The following is a 16,469-nucleotide window of genomic DNA, read 5'->3' on the forward strand; positions in this document are numbered from 1 at the left end:
ATACATTTTATCATTGGATAATGGAATTATCTACAGTATACGTGAGTTGGGCAGCTGTAAAAATTTGCTTAATAAATAAATAATCAATAAATGATATGCTTAACTTTCTATGTCCCAGTAAAGACCTATTTCAATAGGCAGGAGGATTAAAATGGGTGCAACTAAAAAACAGAGTACTGTTTATTCCTAATAAACCAGTGTTTGGAAAGATTCTTACCGTGGCATCGAAATATAAATTAAGAGTAAAACACACTATATTCTAGGGTTTATCTGTGAATTGTTTATACGTGTAGACCAAGATGTATATTTACATGTCAAAACTGAGAATTGTAACAGGCAGCACATAATGCTATTTTGTGTACTGAGATATTTTAATGAGTCCTTTGAGTTTGTTTCTTTGTTTGTTTTACACTTCTTACCAGCCCTAACGTCTTTTCTCTGTAGTTTGCCAACTCAGTCTCTTGCAGTACTTTCTGTCCTGAGTAGTAGGGCTAATTACTAGTGCATTATATGTAATACGTTATCATTACAAGTTAAACTGTATATTTAGTTATGAGGTAAAGCTCCATGACAGCCGAACACGCGGGAGTTTTGACAGCTGTCAAAACTCCCCCAGCGAAGGCGCAGGCGCAGCTGGTTGACAGCTCTCAGCTGTCAACACAACACGGAGCTGCCCAGCCACGCGACGAAGGAGCTGTCAAAATAGCTGACAGCGGATTGGCCCAGGAATCCCGGCGGGAGAAGGACGGCCGCTGATTGGACTAGCCGGCCGGCAGCCGGCTATAAAAGCTCGAACACCTAACACCTTTTTGTCCGATTCCTAATAAACTTGTTAACGTTAGCCAGCTGTCTCCGAGTGGTCTGTCAGCCACTTCACTGGCGACGAAGATGGGATCCGCTTCGCCGAGCTGAAGTCACGGCCAGGGGAAGAGAGTTCCCGGCCAGCTGAGCGAGTCACAGCTAAGTCACTGGGAAGTTATAACTTCCACAGCGGAGCGGATCACCAGACCTCGACAGCATGGCCAACTTTGGATGCATCAGAGAATTCGACACCCGCCATCCAGAGTGTTGGGAGTCGCATCTGGGGCAGGTCGAGGGCTTCCTCTTAGTAAAATTACTGACGATCGAGCAAAAGCCGCTGCTCTCCTATACATAAGCGGGCCTCCAGTCTACGATGACGCCGTGGGCCTGTTCAGCCCGACACCGATCGTAGAGGTCCCGTACGCCGAGCTCACCGACAGGCTCAACAAACACTATATGCCGGCCCGCTCAGAACTATATTGGCGAGTGCAGTTCGCCCATCGATGACAGCGGCCGGATGAATCTGCGAACGACTTCATTGCAGGAGTCCAGCACGCCGCACGAAGTTGCAGTTCCCGGACTTAGAAGACCGGATCCAGGACCAAATCGTCATAGGGCTGAGAGACGAACGTCTCCAAAAAAAGATCATCGCCAAGCCGGAGATGAACCTAGCTGAGGTCTCCCGGGAGGTCTTGGCATATGAAGACAGCCACCGGAAGGACCCAGCACATTCTACCCTAGAAAACCACGGAAGCGTGCATCAGGACGAGACAACCCTCAGTGACGACGACGGAACCGTAGACCTAACGGACATAGATGCCCTCCAATGCCGGATGGAGAGACGTCAACCCCGACAAAGCGACCCCAACGATAAACAAAAAGCCAGGAGCCTCATCCCTCCACGAAGTCACAACAGAGACCTGCGAGCCACCTGTGCCAGCTGCGGGGGCAACCATGCCTGAGCCAGCTGCCGCTTCCGCAACGCAAAGTGCCACAATTGCGGGAAGACCGGGCACATCAAATCAGTTTGCCGGAGCCGCCCCCGCGACAACCTGCACGAAGTGGAGGCCACCCCCCCAGGTACAATTCCTACCCGAGCCGATAGGAGAAAGCCCCCAGGAAGTTTAGTGGAGGCTGTAGACAGGGTCCACTTCGTAAGCCCTAAGGTAAAAATTAAAACCAGACTCCAGGGAGTCGCCTGCGACATGGAGGTCGACTCCGGGTCAGCAGTATCCCTAATCTCCTTAAAAACATACAAGGAAATCTGCCGGCGCAACAACAAAACAATTCCCTTAGAGCCCCCGCACGTACAATTGGCTGATTACCAAAAAACCCCTATCCAACTTAAGGGTAAAGCCCGAGTGTGGGTAGAATATAAAAAATTTCAGGGGCCCCTAGAGGTGTTAGTAACGCAGGGGGAACGCACCAACTTAATAGGGCTAAACTGGTTTAGCCCCTTGGGCATCGCAATCACGGGTGTCAACGCAGTACAGGCCTCAAGCCTCGAAGCCGTCTGCAAACAATATGCAGACGTCTTCGACGGCTCCTTGGGGAAGTATACAGGGCCACCCGTCTCCCTAAATCTGAACCCAACCGTACAACCCATCAGAATTAGGGCCAGGAGGGTTCCATTCGCCCTCAAAAAGAAAATTGAGGACGAGTTGGAATGCCTTGTGAAGCTGGGGGTATTAGAACCTACGGAAGGGGGAAGCTGGGAAACCCCTATAGTGACTCCTATCAAGCCCAATGGGCAAATTCGGCTCTGCACCGACTATAAAGCCACCCTGAACCTAGCCCTAAGTGCCCACACTTACCCAGTCCCGGCGGTGAGAGACGTCCTCGCTTCCATCCGCTCGGGCACCATCTTTGCAAAACTTGATCTCACGCAGGCGTACTTGCAATTGCCTGTAACCAATGAAACCGCGGACACGCAGACGATCGTCACGCACCGCGGGGCATTCAAAGTAAATAGACTACAATTCGGCATTTCGGCTGCCCCGGGAATATTCCAAGGTATAATGGAAAAAAAGGGATTCTGGGGTCTGTCCCTACTTCGACGATGTACTCATCGCCGTAGAGACAGAAGCCAATCTAGCTGACAGGTTGTCAGCTGTCCTGGACCGGCTCAGAACAGCCGGTCTTAAGTTAAAAAAGGAGAAATGCTCCATCGGAGTTCCCTCAATGGAATTCCTGGGGTACAGGATAGATGCCCAGGGCATCCACCCCACAAATGAAAAGCTCAAAGCCATCAAAACGGCCCCCAGCCCCAAAAACAAGCAAGAACTCCAAGCTTTCTTGGGGTTATTAAACTTTTACCATGCCTTCCTGCCTCACAAGGCTACCATTGCGGAGCCTCTACATAGGCTATTGGATAAAGGCACTCAGTGGTCCTGGACAAGGACACACGAAAACAGTTTCCAATCCCTAAAAAACATCATTTGTAATAGCTCCACAGTCACCCTATTTAAAGAAGACGTTCCCGTCTGCATCGCTTGCGATGCCTCCCCGTACGGGATAGGAGCCGTCTTAAGCCACCTGGACAAAGATGCAACACAAAGGCCAATAGCTTTCTACTCACGGATGCTATCCAAAGCAGAAAGAAATTATGTCAAAATAGATAGGGAGGCTCTGGCTATCGTTGCCGGCGTGAAGAAGTTTCACGATTACTTATACGGCAGACCCTATACAATCTTTACTGACCACAGGCATATTTACGTGGGACAAAACGACCCCACAAAACGACCCCACAAATCTTGTCCCCAAGAATCCTACGCTGGTCCACCTTTCTATCAGCATACTCTTACAAGCTGATACACAAACCAGGGAAAGAATTAGGACATGCAGACGGCCTCAGCAGGCTTCCCCTACAAACAGAGGACCCAGATCCAGCTCCGGCCGGGAACATACTGGCCATCTCAGAGCTGCCAGAGTGCCCACTCTCAGCCAAAGATATAGCAGCCAACACCGCTAAGGACAAAATCCTTAGCAGGGTCCTACACTGGGTCACCGCAGGTTGGCCAGCAAAGTGCCCTGAACCGGACTTCCGCCCCTTTTTTTACTAAACAGCGAGAGCTAACGTCCCATTTAGGCTGCCTCCTATGGGGGAATAGGGTGGTGATCCCAGGGAAAAACAGACTCCAGACACTCAATACACTTCACGAAGGACACCCAGGGGTAGTGAAAATGAAGTCCCTTGCCAGGAGTTATGTGTGGTGGCCAGGGATTGACAGCAATATTGAAGACCACGTAGGGGGCTGCTACCCATGCCAATTAGCCAGAGCAGACCCTCCCCACGCCCCGGTCCATAAATGGGAAACCACCAAGAACCCTTGGTCCCGCATCCACCTAGATTTTGCCGGACCGATATGGGCACAAAATTTCTTAATAATTGTAGATAGTTATTCGAAATGGCTCGAGGTCATTCCCATCAATAAAACCACCACAACCTCCACCATACAAGCACTCAGGAGGGTTTTTGCAACACACAGCCTCCCTGACGTCCTGGTTTCCGATAACGGACCACAATTCACTTCTCGTGAATTTCAGATGTTCGCTATGAGGAACTCTATTAGACATGTCACGTCAGCTCCATTCCACCCGTCGACGAATGGAATGGCAGAAATTATGGTGAGGTCCACAAAAGAAGCATTAAAAAAGTTCATAAAGGGAGACTGGCACCGGCGCCTCAGCCAGTTTCTCCTTGCCCAACACACCACCCCGTGCACAACCACGGGCAAATCCCCGGCGGAACTCAGGTGGGGGAGGAGGCTGATAACAAGGTTAGACAGACTGCATCCCGACAGGGCAAACACCGACCCAGAGCAGCCTTCCCCACCTCGAACCTTCAGCCCAGGACAAGCCATCTGGGCAAGGAGCTACACTAGTAATCAAAAATGGGTACAAGGGGTCATACTGCAACAAACCGGACCCCTATCATACCTAATAAACACGGGCTCCGAAGGCCATCTACGACGCCATGTGGACCAACTCAGAGTGTGAAGACCCGAAAACACCTCCCAGTCACCGTCTGAACACCGAGACCGGACACCGACAACCAACCCCACACCAGATAACCTAACCCCACCCGACGGAAACGGAATGCCACTACTTCAGCAAGAGGAAAGGGAGCCTTGCAATGAAACACCCCCACGACGTTCCAGCCGGGCCAAGAGAGCGCCTGCCTACCTCCAGGACTACGAGTGGGCAGGCAGCAACATACAACAACAGGGGGGAGGAACTAATCCAGGGTAAGGGTAAGGGGTGTATTATATGTAAACTAATCCAGGGGAAGGGTAAGGGGTGTATTATATGTAATACGTTATCATTACAAGTTAAACTGTATATTTAGTTATGAGGTAAAGCTCCATGACAGCCGAACACGCGGGAGTTTTGACAGCTGTCAAAACTCCCCCAGCGAAGGTGCAGGCGCAGCCGGTTGACAGCTCTCGGCTGTCAGCACAACGCGGAGCCGCCCAGCCACGCGGCGAAGGAGCTGTCAAAATAGCTGACAGCGGATTGGCCCAGGAATCCCAGCGGGAGAAGGACGGCCGCTGATTGGACTAGCCGGCCAGCAGCCGGCTATAAAAGCTCGAACACCTAACACCTTTTTGTCCAATTCCTAATAAACCTGTTAACATTAGCCAGCTGTCTCCAAGTGGTCTGTCAGCCACTTCAACTAGCATGCAGTATTGCAGGCTAACTCTGCCCACCGCCAGGAGTTACATCCTGACCAGCTCAAGGTTGACTCATCCTCCCATCCTTCCAAGATCAGTATTGCCCCTAACAATATTGCTCCATATTGTTGGGGACCTTATTCTGATAATATAAACAGCTCAGAGAGTGCTATAAAGCACTGTGAGATGGTATATAAGTCTAAGTGCTATTGCTTTTGCTAATTCTTTTGCAAGATACTAGCCCTTTGCCAGAAAGCAACAATCGACTTCTAAATCTGCAGAATTCTATTAAACCAAGCTAATATGAAAACATCATTACAAATGTTCAAACTCACGTGATAAGCACCTCCCAGAGTTTACAAAAAAGTCCCCAAATTATGAATGTTGCTGCACTTCGGCAGTCGATCACCCTTATGAATGACTGCAGAGGCACTGCAACGTTCACTCTGCCTATTTCCCCTCCCCTCTATTCGCAGAGAATAGAGATCTAATGTACAGCAAGATCATGCAAGATCAGTGGTGCGAGATCTCACGCTACTGATCTTGCGTGATCTCATGGTACCTCTGTTCTCTGCAAATGGAGTCGCGGACGAGATCTGCAGCAAAAGGCTTTGAAAATGGAGGTAAGGGCTGAAACATCAAAGCCTTCCCTCTGTTTGCAAAGTCTTTTTGCCATTTTGCAAAAAGCCTCTGCCACTGAGAAGGGACCTCTGGAGAGCCACGATGGACACTCCCGACCTCCATTCTGGGCATCAGAGGCCTGCAGGAGGCCTCCCACACCCAGAATGGACATCTGGAGAGCTGCGGCCACCTCCTTCAGCCTCCAGTTCCTGCCGGCCTCTGACACTCAGAACAGAGGCCAGGAGTGGACACTGCAGGTTTCCGTCAGTCTGTTCTGTGCATGGGAGGCCCAAACTAGAGGTCAGATGCAGCAGCCGCAGGTCTCCAGATGTCCATTCTGGGCATGGGAGGCCTCCCACAGGCCTTTCATACCCAGAACAGAGGCCAAAAGCTTCTGGGGATCATGATCTCATGCTTAGGCACCCATCAACCTTTGCAGAGAATGTGTGCCTGACTTTCTGCAAGATCAAGTCATCCAGAAGCTTCCAGGCTTTGCGCACAAAGTGTTTGCATGCTAACAGGAGGTTTGAAGCAACGTGATTTCATTGTCCCAAATCTCCCTTTGGCGTGCAAACACTTTTCTGTGCTGAGCCTGGAAGCCTTTGGAGGAGACTCACCGAGGCTTTCCACCACTCCAGAAGTGGCTGGCAGCCCAGTGAGTCAGAGAGGACAAACAGGGCAAGCTCGTCCTGCTCTCCCTCTGCTCTCGCCTGGAGCAGAGAAAGAAACATAGAGGCTGGAGAGGAGACAGATCTTCACAAGGTAAGTAACCCAATGCAGCAGGATGGGGGGGAGCAATTGTGGGGCCCCAGGGAAGGGAGCATGAGGTATTTCAGTGGGTCAGGAGAGGCCTTGCGTGGTCAGTAGCACTAGGCCTCCCCATGGCCTTCCCCACCCTGAGATACCTCATGTTCACTTAATGAGCTGCGCATTCGCCCACATATTAAATTAGTGAATGCATGGGCAAAAGGAGGGAGTGATCTCATTCGATGTATGAGATTCACTCCCACGAATTCTCAAGTTTTGAATGGAATGGGCAGGCTCCATTACATTCGTAACTTGTGGACTACCTGTATATATTTTAACATATGATCCCCTGAAATGAATATATATTCTTATATTCTGTTCCTGAATTGCAGTGTTGCTGGGCTAGATTTTTCAGAAAGGTCTTATATTTTTTCTGAGAAGATCTAGATCTGACAAACATAGGAGAACCACCTAAAATCATTGAAGCTTGAAGCTAATTTTTCATATCCACTAAATGTACCTTTCCATCCTGTATTCTAGAAAAGAAGCCACAGAAAGAAAATCTTCTAAGGAAAAAAAAAACCTCCATTCCTCTTTATATTTTTATCCATTTTAATTATATAATGCTGTAGCAGAGGGCTTTATTAATTTATCAAGCACTTCCATTTCTAAAAAGAGCCATTTGTCCATAGGTTTACTGTGAGTTTTCTGATTGTTCTTCAAAGAGTAAATATAGGATCCAATTTAAACACAAATGCAAAAGCAAAACTTGAAAAAGCCCCCAATCTGTTAGATTCAGAGAGAAAGAAAAATGATAGGAAATTACATCCACCTGTATGCAACAGAAACATACAAAAAGAGCATCTGCTGCTTTTTGTAAAAGATGTTTGATACTCCAGAACTGGAAAAGATAAAAACTGCCTTTAAATGGGAGAACTGAAAATCTTTTGAAATAAAACTTTTGGAGTAAAGCATAAAACTAATCACCAACTAAGATAAATACAGATATTATGAAGGAAGTATGTAACTTTCCCCATCCACAACCCCTACATGAACTGGATTATAGTTTCCATCATTCTGGTCCTTAACCAAGGACATTAAGAGCTATGATCTAACTTCAAGAAAACAAAAATATTATCTTAGTTCCTTAATTTCTGTCACCAACTTTAAAACCATCCATTTGATTTTGGTCAAAAATGTTCTCTGCTCTTTCCAAAATTGCCAATCTTTTAATACAAAGGTGGCTTTTGCACTTTTCTACCTTTTCTCCTTCCTTTTCCTATCTCCTAGTACAACCTTTGCACTGTGGCACAATGAAATAAGCAGTTTATGAGATATTTTACGTATTTGGTATCCTTTGGTATCCACTTCAAAAATTCTTAAAGAGAAATCATTCTGATTTGCACACTGCAGCTACTTACATTTTCTTTGAAGTGCCTTCTTCTTCTGTTTCTGAAGTGCTGATAAAAAATTAAAAGCAGAGTTTAAGCATTGCTCTGGCAGCAGTTGAATATTTCTTCATTCCCTGGCCAGCTTGGCCTAGTCTTTTATTTATTTATTTATTTGATGTAATTGGCACCTGTCTTGTTTCAAAGCGATCCTGGGAGACTTACAGCATTGAAAGCATTAAAACAATAAAAGATAAATATTTCTAAGATAATACAAATAGTTATAATCAAAGACAAAGTTAATAGATGAAAGATAACTAAAAGATAAAAGTCGGGGAGGATTCTCTCTTAATTCATCAACTACCTCCAGTGTCATGCTCTCCTCTTGGGGCCCCCAGTCATCAACCAGAGCCAGGTCTTTAGGTCCATATGGAAGGTCAGAAGGGTGGAAACTGATCTCACCTCAGGAGCTAAGATGTTCCAAAGGGGAGGAGCCACAGCAGAGGTGGTCCTTCTCCTGGACTCTGCTAGCCCAAATTCCTTGCCTGGCGGGGCCTGCAGCTTGTCTCTTCTGCTGGCTGGGTGGGGTCGGCTAGCCACAATAGGGTGAGACTATTCCTCAAGTAAGCCATGCAAATCTTTGAGGGTAGTAACTCACACTGAATTGCATCCGCAAGTAAACCAGCAACCAGTGCAGCTCGCAGAGCAGTGATGTAACATGGACCCCTCTAGAGGCCTCAAGAATTACATGGGTTGCAGCAGCCCTTGCATCAGTTGACGCTTGTATGTAAGCTTGCTTTTTCTATGGGTTCTCCATGCATTGGATCTATCATTTCAGTCCTTTCATTTCAAATACTACTACCTTTAGATTAGCTTGTCTTTGTCTTTCCAACTGCAGCCATTGAGGATTTTACAAATGGGACATCAGCAAAAAGATGCTCTTTAATCTCACAGTGTGATCTCTTCTGTTGGGCTTGGTGGAGGAAAGTCAACCTCACATTTAAGCCTTCTTATCCAAGCCCTAGTCAAGTTGGAACATACTTTGCAGGTAAATGAATTTGTGGCAGAAGATGACAATCCTCTTTTGTGCACAGATTCGAAAGCATTGTGCAAGGCACTTCTCCCATCCTCCATTGTGCCAGCAAGCAAAGAATTTTGTAGTGTCATTAACTCAGTTCACTTACAGCTAAAGAGAGTGAGAGTCAGAGGATTTCTGCATCAGCTAGGAACTCTCATTTGGGTTAGTGAAGTAGGACGGTCTAGAAAAAAATGCAATTTTTGCCTTGTATTTTCAACCAGGTTAGTGAGTGCTAGTACTAGGAGGCGTCCTCTGCTTCCTAGTTCTGCTTCCCCCAATCTGAATTTTTAACTCAGAATGCTCTTAGAATCTGAACTATGTTCAGCTACTAAAAATGGACCCTTTATTTTTTGCATTTACACTACTAGAGTACAAGAGAAATTAGGATGTTAACATTCTGTGGGCAGTGTATTTTCTATTTAGTTTATATATGCAAAGAGTTTTGGGTGTGTAGAGATAGAATAGAATAGAGCTGGAAGGGACGGTGGTCTTCCAGTCCAGCCTGCTCCTCAAGCAGCAGAACCTATACTATCTCAGACAAAAACCTCTTTAAAAACCTCCAGTGATGGAGCACCCATGATTTCTGAAAGCAAGCTGTTCCATTGGTTAATTGTTCTCACTGTTAGGAAGTTTCTCCTTAATTCCAGGTTGCTTCTCTCTTTGATCAGTTTCCAGCCATTGTTTCTTGTCCTGCTCTCTGGTGCTTTGGTGAATAACGTAACCCTCTCTTCTTTGTGGCAGCCCCTCAAATTTTGGAATACCGCTATCATGTCTCCCCTATTTCTTCTTTTCTTTAGCCAAACCCAAATCCTGCAGCCATTCTTCATATGTTTTAGTCTGTAGAACTTTAATCACTTTAGTTGCTCTTCTCTGAACTTTTTCAAAAGTCTCAACATCTTTTTTGTAGTATGGTGACCAAAATTGATTGCAGTATTCTAAGTGTAGTCTTACTAGGGTTTTATAAAGTGGTACTAATACTTCGTGTGATCTCAATTCTATGCCTCTGTTTATACAACCCAGGATTGTTTTAGCTTTTTTGGCTGCAGCTGCACACTGCTCATATTCAAGTGATCATGCACTAGGACTCCAAGGCCCCTCTCACAGTTACTGTTTTTGAGCCAGGTCTCACCTAATCTCTACTTATAACTTTGATTTTCCTCCCTAAATGTAAAACCTTGCTTTTCTCCACATTACAACTCATTTTTTGGATAGGGCCCATTGTTCAAGTCTGTCGAGATCTTTTTGGATCCTGAGCTTGTCTTCTGGGGTGTTGGCTATTGCTGCCAGCATAGTGTCATCTGCAAATTTGATGGGTTCCCCTTGTATTCCCTCTTCTAAGTCATTTATGAAGATATTGAAGAGTACTGGGCCTAAGATGGAGCCTTGTGGTACCCCACTGCTTACTTTTCTCCATGTGGATGTAGTACCATTGAGGACTACTCATTGGTGGTGATGTTGACTATTCCACACTTTTTCAAGCTTACCAAGAAATAGGTTGTGGTCCACTTTGTCAAATGCCTTACTGAAATTTAAGTATACTATGTCCACAGCATTTCGCTGGTCTACTAATGTCCACTTTATCAAAGAATGAAATAAGCTTGGTTTAGCATGATCTCTTTTTAACAAACCCATGCTGTCTACTAGTTATAACTTTGTTTGCTTCTAGTTGTTTGCAGATCTTTTTTATTATCTTTTCCAGGCTCTTTCCAGGGATTGATGTTAGACTGATTGGTCTGTAGTTTTCTGGATCTGTCCCCCCACCCCACCTTTCTTGAAGATGGGAACCACATCAGCCCTTTTCCAATCCTCAGGTATTTCCCCGGTGCTCCGGGATTTTTGCAATGGTTCTGAGATAACATCTGCGAGCTCCTTCAGAACTCTGGGATGTAATCTGTTGCATCCCGGTGATTTATATTCTTCGAGGTCAGATAGGTGTTCGCTAACCATTTTCTTGCTTATTTTAATTTTTATTTCTAGACCGTCTTTTACAGTAGTTTTTTTGATATGTTGGACTATAATTTCTTTTTGTTAATTTTAATTGCAATGAAACTGCAATAGTAACAGTTATATATTAGATGTTGTTTTAAAGGAATGCTACTCACTCCATCTTTGGAGAAGTTTCACTAGCGGGAGACTCTTTTTCAGACCTGACAAAGAACAGAAAGACAGAGCAGAAGTTAAAAAGAACTCGGCTGCAGCTACGCTTGTCTCCCTTCCAGGATGGGAAGGATGATGGCTCATTTGTTTTCAAAGTTCCTAAAATGAAAGAAGTTTTAACCTAGTTTTTCTCAATCTCAGCGTCTTTTAAGATGTTAATCTTAAGTATGGCTGGGAGTTGAAACCCAGATATCTTAAAGGCCCTGTGATTGAGAAATCCTGCTAAAGACAAATTGTCCTCTGGAACATGGCTACCATGAGCTCCAATCTTTTGGAGAATTTTTTTTTCTCCTGGACAAATTAAACAAAATATTGCTCCATCCCAATTTGCTTGCCTTTAGATACGGCTAGCAATTTCAATTTCTCTTTGTCTAGCAGCTATGAAACACAACCATTTTATATAAATATGATTCATAAATTCAATATCAATGGCACCAAAACTTACATACAGTGCTTTACAGCTCTGTCTAAGCAGTTTATAGAATCAATATATTCCCCCAACAATCTGAGTCCTCATCTGAGTCCTCATCGGCAGGATGAAAGGCTAAGTCAATGTTGAGACAGTCAGGTCTGAACTCCTGGCGGTAAGCAGTGCGCCACTGTCTGCTCTTTCATAAATTCAATGAATTAGAATCTAAGGGTGGATCTACCTTCAATTAAATAATAATATCCAACATGTATAACTACAGCTACTCACAGTTTCTTTGAAGTAGCCTTTTTAATAGGCTCTGGAGCCGGAGCTGGAGCCCGAGCCAGACTCGGAGCCCGAGCTGGAGCTTCAGATGGAGCCAGAGTCAGAGGTGCTGGTGGTGCTGGTGGCGGCATTTGCTCCCTAGGAAGACAAAATAGAAACAAAGATTAATCCAAGTTTAAAGGGGTTAATAAAGACCAAGATCTTTTGTTTCCTTGTGTGAACCCAGCATTTCACACTTTCTCTAAAGGAAGCAACAATTATATAATTGCTTTGTTGCAAAAGCCAGGTGTTGCCTGCATGTTAGAGAATGCTTGTGTGTACCCAGGGCCTTACTTTTATGAATCTCAAGTCCAGCTTTCCCAAAATGCCTAAGCAGGCTCTTGTTCTTTTTTCCCAAGTCTTTGATTCTTATATTCATTTATTTCTTTTATGTATTCTCATTCCTTCAGCTTGTTAATTCATAGTGGGAACCGAGGCATCCTTCCACTTTTGTGCATAGAGCAATCTTGCTGCCGTCACCATATATAAAATCAGAGTTCCAATTTTTTTTCTAGTTCTCTTTCCATTAGACCCAGAAGGAAAGTTTCTGATTTAATCTTTATGTTCACTTTAAGAATTTTCTGCATTAATATATGAATCCTACTCCAATATTTCCTTGCGTTATCACATGTCCACCATAAATGATAAAAACTCCTTTCTTTACATTTACATTTCCAACATTCATTTAAAATACCTTTAGGGCTTTTCAACTGGTGGTATGCATACCACCAGTGGTACACGAGCACCTGGCTGGTGGTATGCAAGCCTGCCTAGCTAACTGGAGTGGGAAAGAGAAAAAAATAATACAGATCCGCACAGACCTGGAGGAGATCAGTTGGAGCTGCAGAGCTTGCCTGAATCCCCAGGATCTGTGGCGACATACTAATTGGACTGGAGCTTCTGGTGCACCCGGAAGAGAAAAGGAGGAGGGCCAAGAGAAGAAGAGGTATAAAAGGGGCAGACTGTCCTGGCCTGTTTTCTGAGGAGCAGCAAGAAAGGGTGAGTGAGCAAGTGTTGTGTTTTGGGGGGAAGGGCTGGCAAGTGAACGGCTCATTCCCAGCTCGCTTGCAGAAAACATGCTGCTTGCTAAGTGAAGCCCCAGGATCAGTGCTAGGCTACAGCTGATACAACTGTAGCCCACTGATCCTGGGACTTCACTTAGCAAGAAGCATGTTTTCCTCAAACAAAATGAGCAGAAAGCAAGCGGAAAGCAAGAAAGGGGCAGGAACGCAGGATCGATGTGTGTAAGTACAGCTGAGCCGCACTTCTGCACCCAGAGCACGGCTTCTGAGCATGGGCGGCTTCCGAGCGCCGGGCAGCTTCTGAGCGCTGCCGGCTTCAGAGTGTCCCGCGTGGGTGGCTTCCAAGCGCTCTGTGTGGGTGGCTTCCGAGCACCACCGGCTTTCGAGCACCCCATGGCGCTGGTTTCTGAGTACTCCATGGTGGCTTCCGAGCGCCCCGCGTTGGTGGCTTCCAAGCGCCCCATGTGCCACCACTAGCGATACCTGGTGAGAAGGCGGAGAAGCATCTGGCTGCTTTTCCCTGCTGGGAATGGATGTAGGAAGTGTTCAACTTCAGGCATGGTTGCCGAAGCTAAGGAACTGCCTTCCTATCATACTTCCACTTTCTTCGCCTCTCTGCTTTGTTCCGTCAGAGAAATCCCTGTCTTTCCAAGAGAGGCAGAAGTGATTTCCCTTTTGCAAGCAGGAAATCTTGCAGGTCTCATCACAAGGAAGGAAACCCCAGATACGGGGAAGACAGGGAAAATGTGTGTGTGTGGGGGGGGGAAATCCCCGGCTGCAATTCCCATGCAAGATTTCCTGCTTGCAAAAGGGTGATCACTTCTGCCTCTCTTGCAAAGACAAGGATTTCTTCAGCAGAGAATGCCAGCAATCCAGGGTGGGGCTGTGGGCAAGGAAGGGAAACCCTTCCTTGGAGCATCCGGGATGGGGGAACCCTCTGCCCCACTGCCTGCCTTCTCCTTTTTTTCTGCAAGGGGAGGGGAGGAGGAAGGAGGCACAGAAGCAGCGGGTGAGATTGCAGCCCATCCCTGAGAAGGGGAAGGAAGAGCCAGTTGGAGACTGCATCTTTCTCCCCCCATCCCCAGAGGGAGAAGCCCCCCTTGCCTGCCCGCCACCCCAGCCATGCTGTACAAATGCCAGCCACACGACACGCCTGGGCATGTCGGGTCAAGCGGCACCCTGGGCAAAGAAGAGGCACGCGCATGGCCACCTTCAAGCATGTGCTCTCCTCTGCCACTGCGCATGCACAGGCAGGGCCGTGATGGTGCCGATTCACTTCACCTGCAGCCACTCCATGTGGTGAAAATGTTCTGCTGCCTGCCAAAACCAGGGAGGGGTCTGGGCGGCGTAGCGCAGGACAATGGGAGGAAGGAAGGAAGGAAAGGAAAGAACAAAGAGGGAAGGAAAGAAGGGAGGGAGGGAGGGAGGGAGGGAGGGAGGGAGGGAAAGAAGGAAGGAAGGGACAAACAGGGAAGGGAGGGACAATGAGAGGGAGGGAGGGACAATGGAAAGGAGGAAGGGACAAAGAGGGAGGGAAGAAAGGAAGAAAGGAAGGAAAGAAGAAAGGTAGGGACAATGGGAGAGAGGGAGGGAGGGATGAAAGGCACCCACCCCAATCCCACCCCATTCCACCAGAGACCCACGGATTTCCACACACACAGAGGCACCCTGCAACCTGAGTGATGAGCTGGCCACACACCCCCAGCCATTGACTTCGCTTGTCGAAAAGTTGCAAAAGTTGATCACATGAACCTGGGACATAGAACGTCATAAGTATGAATCAGTTGCCAAGCATCCGAATGTAAGTCACATTACCCTGGGGATGCTGCAACAGTCATAAGTGTGAAAAATGGTCATAAGTCCCTTTTTCCAGTGCCGTTGTAACTTTGAACAGTCACTAAGGGAATTGTTGTAAGTCGAGGACTACCTGTACTTTATCATTTTTTCCTTTTTTTTGGTCAAGTTTTTGACACCTTGCTGGGCGACTGGTGGTACTCGGATAGTGCCTTATTCTAAAAGTGGTACAATAGGTGAAAAGGTTGAAAAGCCCTCTAGATAACTTGTGTTAAATACCAATGATAAATCATTTTGTAGAAATTTTCTTCTAGGTTATAATTCAATGTCAATTTAAAGTCTTTTATCCACATATTCTCCCATGATTCAAACATCACATTATACCCAAAATTCCTTGCCCAGTGGATCATACGGTGTTTTACACGTTCATTCTCCAAATTCAATTTTAATAACATTTTATAGACCTTGGCGATTATATGATCATCACTACCACTTAGTAGGATTTCCAATTCCTTTTTAGCAAACTCAAAACCATGGTCTTTTTTGTCTAGTTTAAATCTTTCCTTCATTTGTTGATAGGTTAACCAGTGACAAGCGTGACCTTCTAATTCTAATTCTTCCCTAGACTTGAGGATGGGGTTTCCAGAATTGAAAGATACTATTTTACCATCCTCCACCAGTCTGGATTCACCACCATTTCTTTTCTAAAAAAAAAAGCTTGGGGAGGACACTCACGGGGGCAATTTCATAAAAAGCCTTGTTTTATATTTATTCCAAACTCTTAACATGGCACGTCTAATAAAATGTTTATTAAAATCAACATTAAGGCTTGACTGGCATTAATGGTATGATAAAGTCAAATATAAAGGATTTCTATTGCTTTTCCTTCAGGACTGACGCTAAGCCTGAAAGCTTCTACTCATTAAAGGCATACCTGTTCACACAGGTGTTGAAGTGGTTCTGCAGCCTTGCTGCTCTAGGTTAACAGGTTTGGGGAGATTTAAATAAAGATTCTGGGTGGATTTATTCATTTAACAATCGTTGTTTCTGTACCTGTCTTCATATTGATGTTCACTCCTGGAACTGCCTGGACTTGTCCCTGCAGTTTTCTTGGAGAGATTTCAGAAGTGGTTTGCCATTCCCTCCTTCCCAAAGACTGACTGACCCAAGGTCACCCAGCTGGCATAATGCCTAAGGTGGGACTAGAACTCACCATCTCCCGGTTTCTCTCCTAGTGCCTAAAACATGGCATCAGACTATCAATTGTAGCTGTTTGTAAAATGTTAATTTAATTTTATCCTCACTTTTGGATTGCTAAAATATGAGGAAAATATAGTTACATTTGAAAAACAAAGTACTTAATTGCAGGTCATAAGCCCCTATATAGATGGTGTAAAATACCTAATAAAGTCAAAATTTAAAAAATTCAATGAAGTACCATAACTGTTCTTACAA

Source organism: Vipera berus, assembly GCF_964194415.1.
Source record: "Vipera berus genome assembly, chromosome: Z".
NCBI lineage: Eukaryota > Metazoa > Chordata > Lepidosauria > Squamata > Viperidae > Vipera > Vipera berus.